Here is a 15,202-nt window from a genome sequence, read left to right on the forward strand (position 1 = left end):
CACAGCTGGAGACAGAGCTCCAAGTACCTGATCAAGAGGCTCAGTGTAGAATCTAAGGGCAGGCCTCTCGACAGAAAAGTAATAAAGGACTTCTGTTCACGGGGAACATTTTTAGAATGTGGGCTTCCCATCAGAGGGAAAACAAGGCAGGTTTTAAGCAGTTAGCCCTTGATGCAGTACTGGTTCCTTGGGGAAGACAGAGCAGTAGTTTTATCTCCACCTCCCCACCACTCTCACCAACCCCACTTTGTTTTCCATCACTAACTTTGTAGGGGGTAGCTCTGGTGCACCTTGTCGGTGGCTATCTCTGCCAGCCAGGGAACCCAGTAAGTGGGTACAGCCCTCACTTTGCCATGTCCCGTTTGCCTTGTGAGCTCTTTTCTGGTCACAGGACTGTCTTTTCCACTCTCTGGGTGATTTTCACGAATCTGCTCAAACATTCCATTGCCTAACCTACTTTTCATAGGTTACACTGTCAGTCACCTTCGGCCCTCCAACTATGGTGAATAATAACCAGAGCAATACTAAGAGCTAATATTTATTGAGTATTGAGTGTTTATTATGTTTCAAGCACTTTACATGCATTAATTTATTTAATCATCACAACAACGCAATGAAGGTACCATTAGCCCCATTTTCCAGATGAGGAAATTGAGGCACAGAGGGGTTAACTAACTTGCCAAAGGTAGCATGGGAAATAAATAGTAGTATTCAGACTCTAGCTCCAAAGCCCACATGCTTAGCCACTGTCACCTTTGAGACAAGTTTCCTCACTGTATCCACAGACCACCTATGTCAGAATCACTTGGAGAGTTTATTTAAAACTTCCAATTCCTGAGGAAAACTATCCCTTCATGCTCTATCTCACAGGTTGGACCCATCTTCCCTTGATCTTCTGAGGCCTGTGGGTCTCATAAACCAATATGTTTCTCACACTCAGGGGTCATCAGAACTGCCTTTAGAGTTTGTTAAAACACACACACACACACACACACACACACACACACACACACACACAGGCACTGGGGCTCTACCTCCAGAGTCTGATTCAGTAGGCCTGGGGTGGGATCCAGAAATGAGCAATTACCATCATTTTAGCTATCATAAACACTGAGTAATCCTCACTTCAAATTTTCTTCAGCTTTCTTTATCCACTCCTGGCCTCCCTATGGCTCAGCAAAGGTCCTTACCATGTCTTTTAGCTGATGTGGGATCTCTCAACTCTCCACTGCACAGACCTCTCCTTTCTTCAGCTCTTAGAAGGCACCTTTCCCTTGGACAAAAGTGTATGTATATGGGTTCTTGATCCACCCTCTGCTGGCCTCCTGGGTGAGAATCAAGCATTTTTGCTCTCTTTCCTGTTCTCTCTCGCTTCTCTCCTAAATCATAAATGCGCTCAACACTGCCTGCAACAACAAAAAACCCAAACATCCTTTCTGCGTGAATTACTGTTCTGTCTTTTCATTTAGCATAAATTTCTTGAAAGAGTAGTTTATAACCTCCTTGGACAACTTACTAAGCCACTCTCTACATCAGTCTCTTTATCTGTGAATGAGGATTATAATAGTACGTACCTCATGATTAGAGAGGATTACGTTTATTAATATATGTAAAGTGCTTAGAGCACATGGTTAAGTGTTTATTGTAATTATTTGTCATATACATGGTAGCTATTATTTTATTATTATTATTTTTTATTTTTATGTTTATTTTTGAAAGAGAGAGAGACAGACTGCAAACAGGGGAGGGGCAGAAAGAGAGGGAGACACAGAATCTAAAGCAGGCTCCAGGCTCTGAGCTGTCAGCACAGAGCCCAATGTGGGGCTCAAACCCACGAACTGTGAGATCATGACCTGAGTGGAAGTTGGACACTTAACCACCTGAGCCACCCAGGTGCCCCTATTTTATTATTATTATCCACAATATCTATCAACCAAGTCTCAATCCTCCTCCTGAAATTCTGTGACTTTCAATTCTGTTTGACTTACCCCTCTGTTTTGTTTTTAATACTATTTATTGAAGAATAACACACATACAGAAAAGTGCCCATTTCATAAGGACACAACTCTATGAGTTTTTCCAAAAGAATATACCTGTTATGGGCTCAGATCAATAAATAGAGCAGTATCACTACCTGTAGAAGCCACCTTTTGTAAAAATTTACTTTTTAACCTATTATGGTTTTTATGTAACACCTAAAAATTTAGAAGGACAATGAATTTTATCGTAAATTACCTATTTGCTTGTATGATATTATTTTACAAATTACTTTGTAGCCTCATTTTTCTATTAAGTTCTGAAAACATAAAGCTATTTGTAGGAAAACATTGAATTAAAAAATTTTAAACTATTCATTATAATGATGTAGTGTCTTAAGGAAGATTTTCACTTAACAATTTTTTTAAATGTTTTATTTATTTTTGAGAGAAAGAGAGACATGGCATGAGCAGGGGGAGGGGGGCAAAGAGAGAGGGAGACACAGAATCTGAAGCAAGCTACAGGTGTTGAGCTATCAGTATAGGGCCCAATGTGAGGCTCGAACCCACAAACCACGAGATCATGACCTGAGCCAAAGTCAGATGCTCAACTGACTGAGCCACCCAGGTGTCCCAGGAACATTTTCACTTTTAATCATGTTAGCTATTATAGAGTTAGCATACTACAACACTGAAATGTTTAAAATTTAAATTTTATAGCAAGCCTGTTCGGGGAAATTTTTACTCACTGAAAAATATCATAGCTGATTATTTTTTCATTTAAAAAAAAAGAAAGCATTTGAAATTAAAATGTCTTTTTTTTCTTATTTAAATAAAGGTATTTTGTTTGAAGAAAAAAATACTACAAAATCCTTTTAATGAGTCACGGTATCTAGGAATTTTTACGTTGACTTGTTTTTACCGAAATACAATGTGAAATAATGTGAAATATGCTCACTGGTAATAATCTGGAGAAACTCAATTCACCTCTAATTCCACTGGGAGAAAACCTCTGGTAATATTTGTTGTCTATTCTTGCCAGGCTTATTCTATGCAAATGGAACTATGAGAGCTGCTCCTGATTCCAATCTGCCTATCACCCTTTCTGCTTTGGTCTCTGAGGACTTTCCTTTCATTTTTAAAGATGAGTGAGGGGGACACATCAAGGCTAAAAGAACTTGACCTGACTCAAAGTAAAGAAAAAACAAAAACAAAATAATAAAGCAAACAAAAAGTTCTTAAATTTCAAAACTTCTGGTGCAGTTTGTGTCTAAACCAGGGTTTAATGAATCTGCTTTTAGACAGGGCATTGTAGTTGGCCTCAGGTCTAGGGTAGCAGAAGCAGAAGAAAGAAACAGAAACTGCTTTGCAAACTATTTAAAACTCAAAATCCGTTGTGGATCTGAATTCAGAAAAAAATTATTTGCTTTTAAAATGTTGAATTAGACTTTATTATCTCTGAGAACTGGTGCTTTCTTGAAAGGGGTGGGATGTACGTATGACAAAGAGAGAATGTGAACTCTGATCAAACAGTTTATCCACTGGAATATTATGGGGAAAAAGATGCAGAGCATATTACATCTGCAGAAAGTGCCAGAGCCCTCCCTCCATTATCCTGCTGAAGTTCCTGTCTTATTATTATCAACTGAATAATTCTGAGTTTGGTGACAGTACTGTTGAGAATTACAGCTGGGTGACTGCTGACATATGCTTGCCTTGCGACTGACTTTATATAATTTTAATTATATATTTAAAATTTGAAACTACATTTTGAATAAGCAATGTATTCACACCCTATTCTCAGCACTGAGTTTGTCTCCTTGGAGTTTCTTGTGTATCCATTCTAAGATAGTCTGTGTTCACTCATTCTTACATATGCCTCCTTTTAGTTTGGCTGGAAGGTACAAAAAGCTTTAAGGTACAAAGGTGGTATACATGAAACTGGGGATACTCTACTTCATTGGCAGGTTTAAAGTATTAAAAAATTTTTTAGGTTTACTTATTTTTGAGAGAGAGAGAGTGAGAGAGAGTGTGCAGGCCCTCACTTGAGCGGGGGAAGGGCAGAGAGAAAGGGAGAGAGAGAATCCCAAGCAGGCTCCATGCTGCCAGCACAGAGCCTGACCCAGGGCTCAATCCCACCAACCCTGAGATCACAACTTGAGCCGAAATCAAGAGTCAGGCGCTTAACCAAGAAACCAACAAAGGCACCCTGGGTACCCCTGCAGTTTAAGGGATGTTTAAGGACCAATCTCAGTGAACCATTTCCTGAATTACTCCAGCCAAAAGCAGGGAATCACCTCTGATCCTGCCTTTCTCCTTACTCTCCACACAAAACAAATGTTAATTCTACTCCCAGTGTCCATCACTGGTCCCCTCTTCTCTCCTTGCTGCCACAGCCCCAGGTCAGGTCAGTGTCCTCTGTCATGGGTTTAAAAAGAGCCTCTCAAATCACCTTCTTGCCTCCAATCTCTCTCCTCGCAATCCATTCTTTCCCCCAAATGCCATCAGATCCCTTATCCCTAAAGCATAGCTTTGATGTGTCATTCCTTCTGAAAAACACTTTTAACAGATTTTATCGCCTCTACAGCAACATTCTAACTCCTCAGTAGGGAAGATTTTTTTCCTCAAAGGGTGGAGCAAGTTGCAGACTTGCTCAGCTGGTCGCTGAGTCTGGGCCCTATAGGAACACAGCTCATGAATCTGCAACAGAAGCTGGTCCTCAGGATCAGAAACTAGATACTTCCAGAACCAAGCTGCCCATCCCCCGCAGTCATGCTTGCATTCCCAGGAATGGACAAACTAACTGCCACAGACCCCACAGTTCCCACAAACTACTTAGAGAGGGCACTCCCCATGAACTAGAATACCCTGAGTATTCCCTTCTTGGTTTCGAGGTAGCAGAGAAACCCAGCTCAAGTGGCTACATGAACAAGGGGAAACTGTTGTTGCTGCTCGTTTCCATCCTACTGTCTTTCAAACAAAATTATGATTGAGATTCTTCAAGAACTTAGAACTCACCTCCAATTCCATAGGCCTTGCTAGCCTCTTCCTAAGAACTAATTCAATTTGGTGATTTCCCTTGGTGGCATCACCAGAGGCCGCCCTGTAACTGCAATCCTAGACTGCCCGCCCCACCCAACGGTTGCAAGATGGCTGGGCCCCAGTTTCTCACAGGTTTGAAACAGCAACAAAGCACATGTGCTCACCAAATTCTGGGCTTCACTCTGATTGGACAAACCAAGCCACAGATTTAGCTTGAGCCAGCCATTGTCCAGGAAGAAGCAGTGCTTTGATTGGTGGGCCAGAAGGGAGCGGGCCCTGGTGATGAACCCTTTTTCACACCAAGTAGGTGACAGAGGGATGAAAGCCCAAAAGGAAGGTGGGAACTTTTGCAGGAATGGGGGAATACAGATGAGGAGATGTGAACAACTGTTCTCTACTCATGTCTCATGCACTGCCACTTCTGTGGGTTTGCCTAATGCGGTCCTCTCAGCCTGAAGCGCCCTTCCCTTTAGGGCTGCCCACCTAAATCTGAGCTGACCTTTCAAGGCTCCCAATTCCCTCTTCCACCTGGCTCCAATCAGTCCCAAGCTGGCCCAGAGCATTCCCACTTCGTTTCCTCATCTTCTTACGGGACCACAACACCTATTGGTGGACCTTTGGTAGGCAGTCGCTTGGATTTGTGTGGGTTTCACCTCTGAGGCCCTAAGGCTACCTTAGAGAGCAGGAACGCAGTCTTTGGGGCTCCTCGCTTGGACTTCTGGGGCCCTACTCAGCCAGCTGTGCCTGCTATTGGAGATACTCAGTACATTTAGTTGAACTGAATAGGATACTTAAGAGAACACGTTGTTTTCAAGCCCCCTCAAATATTTCCAGAAGCATTATTTACACACTTGAGAATGTGTCCCAGTCATTCTAGGCTATTCATTAGAACAAGTGTCTGGAGCAACGCTCCAAGTGGGCTGAAGCAACGGTTTTGTATTTACGAACAAGGGCCAGAGTCAACAATGCAGTTCTGGCTACTCCTACAGCTCAACAATACTGGTGTGTTCCTAAACTCCTCAAGACTGATCAGGGCCTGGGAGAGGGAATAACATTTGCGTGGTTCTAGAAGGAGGGCTCAACTGGTTAAAAGAGGCCTATCAAACCTCCTTTAGGGCTCCCTTAGCTCCCAGCTCAGACTTGCCATGCCCTGGGGCTTTCTGTGCTTCCCTTCTGGTTCATACCCCACCACCAAGCAAAAACAAACAAACAACAACAGCAACAAAAAAACGACCCTTTTTCATTTTCTAATTTCTCAGGTGAGGTGGAAAGCTTCTAAGTGCCCATGAGACACTTGAATTACCTGAAAACCTCTTTGAGGTGGTGGTTATCCAGCCTGGGCTTACACACCTCCAATAACACAACCTCACTGCCTTGTGAGATGGTTCTTTATATTGTCAAATACCTCTGATTATTAGCACATTCTTTCTTATGCCAAACTCAAACTGGCTTCTGCCTTGTAGTGTTGTGAGGTCACACACCATGTTCAGAGATTTCTGTGTATGCGGGTGTATGAAAAGGAATGAGAGAGACAGGCACAAAGACAGACCGAAAAAGACATGGAGAGAGCTGGAAGGGCCCAGAGAAGGCCTTAGGTCGGTGTTTAAAATGGTTTTGGCAAAAGTAATTGAGAAGTAATAAACATATCTAGGGGGCACATTTCCCATTCAAACTGGAGTTCAGGTGTGATGGTTGAGTAAATGTGTATTTGTATAATTGCCCTAGGGAATACCCACTGAAATAAAAAGGAACCAAAAAGATGGGGCACCTGGGTGGCTCAGCTGGTTAAGCACCAACTCTTGATTTTGGCACAGGTCATGATCTTACAGTTCATGAGATAGAGCCCCACGTCGGGCTCTGCACTGACAGCACAGAACCTGCTGGGGATTCTCTCTCTCCCTCTCTCTCTGCCCCTCTCCCACAGGCACGTGCATACACATCTGCTCTCTCTCTCTCTCAAAATAAATAAATAAACTTTTAAAAAAGGAGCCAAAAACAGATAAGAAGACATCTTTCTGAAAGTAGGTATAGGCCATGGAGGCCTAGAACAACCTCTGTATTTTCATATGCAAAATAACTGAAACCAAAGTAAAAACAAGACACCAGGAGAAAAATGCATAAGCTACCCTACTCCTCTATAACTCCCCACCCTCACCCCATGACAAAAGGCCAGTAAACTGTTTTTTTCCATCTCCTTTGTTTTCTATTTGTTGTTCCAAGGGCTAGGTTTTCTTTTCTTTCTTTTTCGTTTTATTAAAAAATCTTCTAAATGGGAACATAGGCATGTTTTGTTTTAGTTGTACTGGTGGTTATTTTTATGATGTTAAGCACCATGCTTAAGCCTATCATTCCCAATTGTTCAACTTCGAAAGTGAAATGGTATCCTTGATTTACCCTCTGAGAAATAAACTTGTCACATGTACTCTTTACCTCCTGATTTTTTGTTCTTCCATCTTTGTCCCTATCTAGTTTAGATAAATTGTGATTGTTTTCATATTGCATACCTTTTCTTCCCAGGACTGTACCTGACTGCCAAAGACTCTCACTTTCAAAAAGGCCCAGACCCAGTTTCAAGAGTGAATGGGTTATTTCAAACTTTCAAGGAACAGATCACTCCTATGCTACTTAAAATATTCCAGAGCAAGAAGATAAGAAAACTGTCTTAGCTTTTTAAAATTATTTTTTCAATTTTTAGACACAATTTTCTATGTAAAAATTCAACAATATTATGGATAGATGAAATGTGATATATACACATAATGGAATATTCAGCTTTAAAAAGGAAGGAAATTTGGGGCACCTGGGTGGCTCAGTCGGTTAAGCGTCTGACTTCGGCTCAGGTCATGATCTCACAGTTTGTGGGTTTGAGCCCCGCGTTGGGCTCTGTGCTGACAGCTTAGAACCTGGAGCCTGTTTCAGATTCTGTGTCTCCGCCTCTTTCTGCCCCTCCCCTGTTCATGCTCTGTCTCTGTCTCAAGAATAAATAAACATTAAAAAAATTTTTTTAAAAAAAGAAGGAAATTCTTATGCTACAATGTGGGTGAAAGTTGAGGATATTATGCTCTGTGAAATAAACCAGTCACAAAAGGACAAATATTGTATGATTCCATTTATATGAGGTACCCAGAGTAGTAAGACTGAGAGACTGAAAGTAGAATGTTGGTATGATATATATATCATAAAACTATATATCTAAAATATAAATATATATCTCATAAAAGTTATACACTTATATAAGTGTATATTTATATACATTTTTATATCTATAAAATTTTATAAATATAAATTTAATATAAATCTAAATATTTTATATTTATAAAAGTATATATATTATATATAACCACAAATGTATATGTAACCACAATAAATAAATTCAACCCTATAAAAGTATATAGTTTAAAAGTAAGAGCTCACCATATTTCTCCTTCCACCCACCCATTTTTACCCCACTCCCAACATGAAACAATTCATATGGAAGATTCAAAAATTATTCAACTAGTCTTTACCAAAGATATTTAGGTTGTATCTAGATTTTTGCTTTGACAAACAATGCTGTAGTGAACATCCTTGAAATATAATGTCTTGTAATATGTATATATCTGTAGTATATATCCCTGGATATAGACTTCTAGGTCAAAGCTATGTGCATTTTATTTAGTGAGTTAGGTTTAGATTTATTTATTAATTCATATAGTTCAAAATATCAGACGTTCACGAGATTATATGGTGAAAAGCTGCCACCCATTCTTTTCCCCCAGCACCTGGTTCCCCTTCTCAAAAGCAACAAGTATTATCATTTTTAATATATACTTTAGTCATGCACAAGTGAAACTGTGTATTTATATCCATAAAAATACAACTGAGGGTGGTTTATGTGCTTTAAATTTGGTAGTTATTGCCAAATTGTCCTCCATAGAGACTGTACCTGTTTGCACACCATCCACAGTGTTTGAGGGTGCCTGTTTATGCATTTCCCCATCAACATATTGTCAAACCTTATTTCTTTGCTAATCGGATGAAAGTGGTATCTCATTAATTTATAATATTGTGAGTAAAACTCATGTTTATTTAGTAAGACCAGGCCACTAGGCCTGTCTCCTCCAGACTCTTCCTACAACTATCTCATCTCTCACATCCACCCCTCAGCTCCACTGAATAGGGAGACACGGTGTTCTTTCACTCCCACCTCCCCTCTCTGGCCTTGTTCTCTGGAAACTCCTCCTAAGCCTCCCTGAGGCCCCAGGTGCGATGAGATGTCATTCCTCTGTGCCTCCTTCCATCACAGCACTGGACAGGCTGCTTTCAGTTGATTTCTGTCTGTTTTCCTGTGTGCCATCTCCACTAGATGGTGAGGGCTGGGACTGGATCTTTTATCTCTCTTTATCTATTGTTTATCACTTCTATTGTTTATTCTTGTCAGTAAATATGGAATGAATGGATGAATAGACAGCTGGCAGTTGTAGACTGAGGTCACTGGAATGCAGCTGTTCTGTGTGACTGACTGAAAAGATTTACCCTCGTACTATAAGAATGTAATATGTGGAAGGTTGTACTTCAAATCAGGGGTGAAATGGTGGATTATTCAATAAATGGTTAATTACTATAATTGGGGAAAATCAATGTACATCCTTATCTTACACCCAACTAATTTACAGATGAGTTTGGTTTGTTAAATATTAAGAGAAAGCATAGGGGTGTCTTGTTGGCTCAGGCAATTAAGCATTCGACTCCTGATCTGAGCACAGGTCATATTCTCATGGTTTGTGAGATTGAGCTCCGCATTGGGACACTGCCAGTGTAAAGCCTACCTGGAATTCTCTCTCTTCCTCTTTCTCTGCCCCTCCCCTACTTGTTCTCTCCCCCGCCCTCAAAATAAATAGATCAACTTAAAAAATAAGAGAAAGCATAAAAATCTGAAGAAAAGAAAAGAATATTGATTCAAACTGAAGATGGGGAACTTTCTAAGCATGATACCAAAAAAAGAAACCATAAGGTTGATAGACTCCATTACCATTTTTTAAATTATTTTTTTAAGTTTATTCATTTATTTTGAGAGAGAGAGAGAGAGAGAGCAGGGGAGGGGCAGAGAGAGAGGGAGAGAGAGAATCCCAAGCAGGCTCCATACTGCCAGCATGGAGCCCGATGTGAGGCTCGAACCCATGAACTGTGAGATCACGACCTGAACTGAAATCAAGAGTCAGACGCTCAACTGACTGAGCCACCCAGACGCCCCACTCCATTACAATTTTAAACTCAGCATATGCAAAAAGTCAGAAACAAAACTGAAAGGCTAATAAAGTACGAGAAAAAAATTTTATAAATATCCAAATGACAACTGGAAAGACCTGTTAAAACTCCATAAGAAAAAGACAAATAGAAAATTAAGCAAAGTTCAGGAATAGGCAATAAAATAAGACTTATTTGCCCTTGCATGAATGAAATGAACATGCTAATAAACACTCAGAGAAATATTTCCCCTCACTAGTAGTCAACAGAGGGTCAACTAACATCACATTTTTCATCTAACAAATTAGCAAAGATGATCATTTTCAGTGTTGGCAACTATATGGGAAAATAACACTCTCATACCCCAAGAGTATAAATTGGTGCAACCTTTCCAGAGGACAATTTACCAGTATGCATGAAAAGACTCCTTTTGACCTAGATCACTTGTAGAAACCCTACCAAAAGGAAATAATGAGAAATATAGACGAAAATTCAGCTACAAGGATATTACAGTGGCATATTTATAGTAGTGAGAAATTGAAAGCAATCTAAATGTCCAACAAAAGAATAGGATAAATTATGGCACATTCATAGGCCAGAATGCAGGCACTAAAACCATCATATTGAAGACTGTTTAAGGACACAGGGAAATGCTTATAATATATTGTTAAGTAGGGAGGAAAAAGTACCTTGAATATAATGAATGATACCAATTTTTTTTTAATGTGTATCTATGTGTTTGTGTAGGAAAAGTCTAGAAAGAAGATACTGACTGGTGGGGGGGGGGAGTCCCTGCATGTAGGCCATCCTGTCCCCAGGAGGGCCCTTGGTGTAAGCTCCAGTGGTTTCTGCTTTCACACTACAGCCCAGGAAGCTCTGGCTGCAACAGCTGGGGCAGGTAGCCCTGGCAGAAGCTTTGCTTCCACTGTGAGATGTGGGAAGAGGCCAAGGGGCCCCCAAAGTTGCCATAGACTAAATCAAGGCTCTTAGATAAGGATACTAACAGCAGCTAACATTTATTGGGCACTTCGCGTGGATTTTCATTTAATGCACATCCCCAGAGATAATTTCTAATACAGGTTTTAATTTTCCCATATTATGGATGAGGAAACTGAGGCCCAGAAAGATTAGGTGACTGATCCAAGTCACAAGGCTAGGAAGTAGGTAGATGAGCTGAGCTTCAAACCCAGATAAGTACATGCACCTTATATTTGGCTGCTATGGCAAGAAGGGGAGGGCATGACAGAGAGCAAATGAAAAATAGTAAATGAATGAAAGTTGCTTCTGGAATTGGATCCCCTTGGGAACAATGCTCATGGCTTTTGCACACGAAATTGCCCAGAACAGTGTCTTCAGTGATTGTGGTCACACAAATGGAACAGACCGTACATGCCTCATGTCCTAGCAGATCCCACAATGAAGACTCTCTCTTGGTTTGTGCTCTGTGGGCCTGTTTAGGATCTGGCCTGGGAAAACTCCCCTCCTCCTCTACAGGCCGTGTGAGATTTTAAGGGTTCCCAAGATAGGAACAGTTATTTCTCTATTCAGGGATAGCTTGTAAAATGGGACTCGGCTGTCTTTATTTAGTACCTTCTGCCACAAAATTCTTTGGGCAGCACCAGCCCTCCCTCCCCACTCCCAGCAAGGCCCACATCATCCAGGAGTGCCTGCTTTCCAGACAGGGCCCTTGCCCAGCCTGTGCTGCATTGCTCAGCCAGCGTACCCTTTCACCTCAACCCATCCCCATCCCATCCAGTAACCCCCTACTTTATGCATAGAGAACTCTCCAGTATCCTTTCCCTAGCAAGTATCTCCTCCCCTAGCCAGGTCCCACTCCCTAGCCCTTCCTCCTTCAAGAGCCAGGAATCCTTTTTTTTACCCTATATTAATTTATACCATATATCAGCCAAGCCCATGGTCCTCGTCACCAGCCTATTCCCCGTTCCTCACCCAGGTCCAATTCCCTAACCCTGTTTGTCCCATCAATACCCCTTTAGAGCTAGGCCCCCTTTTCTAGGTAGTCCTCCTTCCCCATGTTATGCAGCCTGCCCCAGCAGATTACCCCTCCCCCATCAGAAGCCCTTAACCTACCTACAGTGTAGAACCCAGCCATGCCTTCTTTTTCTCAGCCAGGTCCCCTCACTTGGTCAGGCTCTCTTCATCTACTTATGCCTTCCTCCCTGGCTCTCTTCATCTACTTATGCCTTCCTCCCCAACTAAGGCCCCTTCCCCAGCCATGGCCAGGTCCCCAGGTGGGCTCCCTTTCCCTGCTAGGCAGGCTTCCCCTATACCTACCTACACCCACCCACACCCACCCCCTCTGCAACTGAGCCACGTTCCCAGCCAGTATCCCCATCTGCAGCAACCCTCCCTGGGACCCATGGCTCAGCTAGTTATTCCTCCTTAGTCTGTGCCCAGCTTTTCCCTCTTCAGCTGGATCACTGTCCCAAGGAGCTGCCCCTTCACTGGCCTTTCAGAGCCCGTTCCTCATTCCCCAGCCAAACATCCTCCTCTTGAAGCTCTGAATCACCTTTCAAGTCCCTCCCCAGCTATGTGACCTTTCCCTGCCAAGACCCTTTCACCAGCAGGTGCCCCCATGCTGAGCCAAGTCTCCTTCTCCAGATAGGAGCTCTTTCCCAGCCAGACTCCTCCCCTCCAGCCAGGGTCTCTTCACTGAAGGACCCACATCCTCTTCCTCAGTCTATGCTCATCTTCCCAGACAAGCCTCTTCTCCAGTAAGGCCCCCTTCCTCAGCCAAGTCCCTTTTCTAGCTTATTCTTCCTCCTTGGCCAGACCTCTTCTCATCCCTATCCTGTGCCCCCCCTCCTCAGCTAGGTTCCTTTTCTCAACCATGTGCCCTCCCTCAGTCATGACCTCCGTGAGGGCACATGCCTTCATTAGAAGGCAGAATCCCTTCCCTGGCAGGCTCCTCCACCTGCTAGGTCCCCTCTTCTAGCTAGGTCCACTAACTTGCCTACTATTTCTTGCCCAGTTTATGTGGTTCTCAGCATTCAAACCTCTCCCACCACCAGCTTCCTTTCTTAGCCTGTCTGTACCTCCCCAGGGAGATCTCCCCCAGGTTCTATTCCCCTGCCAGAGCCCCTCCCCAGTCAGGCCACCCTTCCCTGCCAGGGTATTTTCACCACCCCCCCCAGTGCTCCCTATTCCAACCAGTCTCCTCTCCTCAGCTTGTGCCACCCTATCATGCCTATGTTCCCTTTACAAGACAGGCACATTCCACATCTAGGTCCCTTCCCCAGCTGATGTCCTACTCCCCAGCTTATGCCTACTTTCCCAGCCAGATTTCTTTCCCTGGCTGGGTGTCATTCCCCAGGCTTTCCCTCCTTTAACAGTCAAGAACTCTTTTATTATCCTTTGCCCCCCAACTCAACTAGGTCTCTTTCCCTTGACAGCCCCTCCCCCTTAGCCCCTTCCTGGCCAGACTACTTCCCCACCATGTGCCCCAGTCCAAAGGCAGGTTCCCTTGCCCACTCCTGTCCCTTTCCCCTGCCTGTTCCCTTTTCCCCAAGATATTCCTCCTTGCTCTGCCGGGTCTACTCTCCAGATAAACATGCATTCCTGGCCTGGCATCATTTGGACACCTAAGCCCCTATTCCCAGGCCACCTTTCCCAGCTAGTGCTCCCCAGACATTTCCCCAGTACCAGCCAGCCTCCCTTCTCCTTCCAGGACCTCTTCCACACCATATGGCCCTTCTCCAGCCTGTGTCCCTTACTATCTAAGCTCTCTTCCCCATCTAGGCCCAATTTCCCAGCAAGGACCCCCTCTGCTGCCTCTACCCCCTTCTGGGGCAGGTCCCTTTTCCCAGCCACCCCCCTTCTCAAGCTGGGTCCCCCTTCCAGCCTGGTCCCTTTCTCCAGCATTGTGCAACTTTCTAAGCCTGGTGGCTCCTTCACCACCCAGGTTTCTTTCTCTGTTCAGTCCTCCCCCAATCAGACCCTGTTTCCTAGTCAATGCCTCTTTCCCCAAGAAGGCCCCTTTTCCTTCCAGACCCCTTTCCCAGGCAAGTGTCTCTCCCTTGGATAGGCAGCCTGGCCCAGCCATTTCCCCATCCAACAGCCATGGACCCCTTTATCATCCAGTGTGCCCTTCCAACCAGGCCTCTTGCCCCAATGGGCAGTCCCTTCACCAGTCTATTCCTCCTTCCAGTGTGTCCTTCCCCACCCAGCCTCCTTTCCAGTCCTATTCTCACTCCCTACCCTGATCCCTTACCCAGAATGTGACCTAGTTCCCAGCCAGCTTCCCTTCCCCTCCCTGTATAACCCACCTCAGCTGGGCCACCTTCTTCTACCAGAAGCCCTTCACTAGCCTATGCTCCTGCTGACAGCCTGGACCACTAGGGAAGTGGAATCCTCCTGCAGCCAGGCACACTTCCCCAGCTGTGTCCCCTTATCCATCAAGGTCCCCTACCCTAGCCAGCCCCTTCCCCTACCCAATGCAACTCATCCCAGTGGAGCACCCTTCCCATTTCTGGAGCCCGTTACCAGCCTCTACCTATATCCCCACTCAGGTCCTGCTCACCCACTTGTGTCCTATACCCCATGCAGCTTCCCTCCTCTACCCAGGCCTATGCTTTGTTTGCCAGCTAGTCCCCTTCCTCAGCCTCTGCCCCTTTCCCCTGCCATGTCCCATTCTTCCTCCTAGGCTGACCCCTTCCCCAATTATCACCCTCCTTCCCAGCCAGGCACCCTTTTATAGGTTATGCCTCCCTTCTGGGCCTTGTCTCCCTTCCACAGCCAGGATTTTCACCCTTATAAAAGGCCTTCTTGTTACAATGCACCCCAATCCCCGGTTTTCTCAGGGGCCCTCTTCTCCTCAGCTAGCTGGCCATCTGAAATTTATCTGATGCACATTTACACAGTGAGCTATCTGGTAAGATTTCCCTATTTGCATTTTGGGACCCCCCCCCCCAAACAGTGGTACTTCTTTCCCTTCTGCA

The sequence above is a fragment of the Panthera pardus genome, unplaced genomic scaffold (genome assembly GCF_024362965.1).
Source record: "Panthera pardus isolate Hobbes unplaced genomic scaffold, ASM2436296v1 HiC_scaffold_27, whole genome shotgun sequence".
NCBI classification, from domain to species: domain Eukaryota; kingdom Metazoa; phylum Chordata; class Mammalia; order Carnivora; family Felidae; genus Panthera; species Panthera pardus.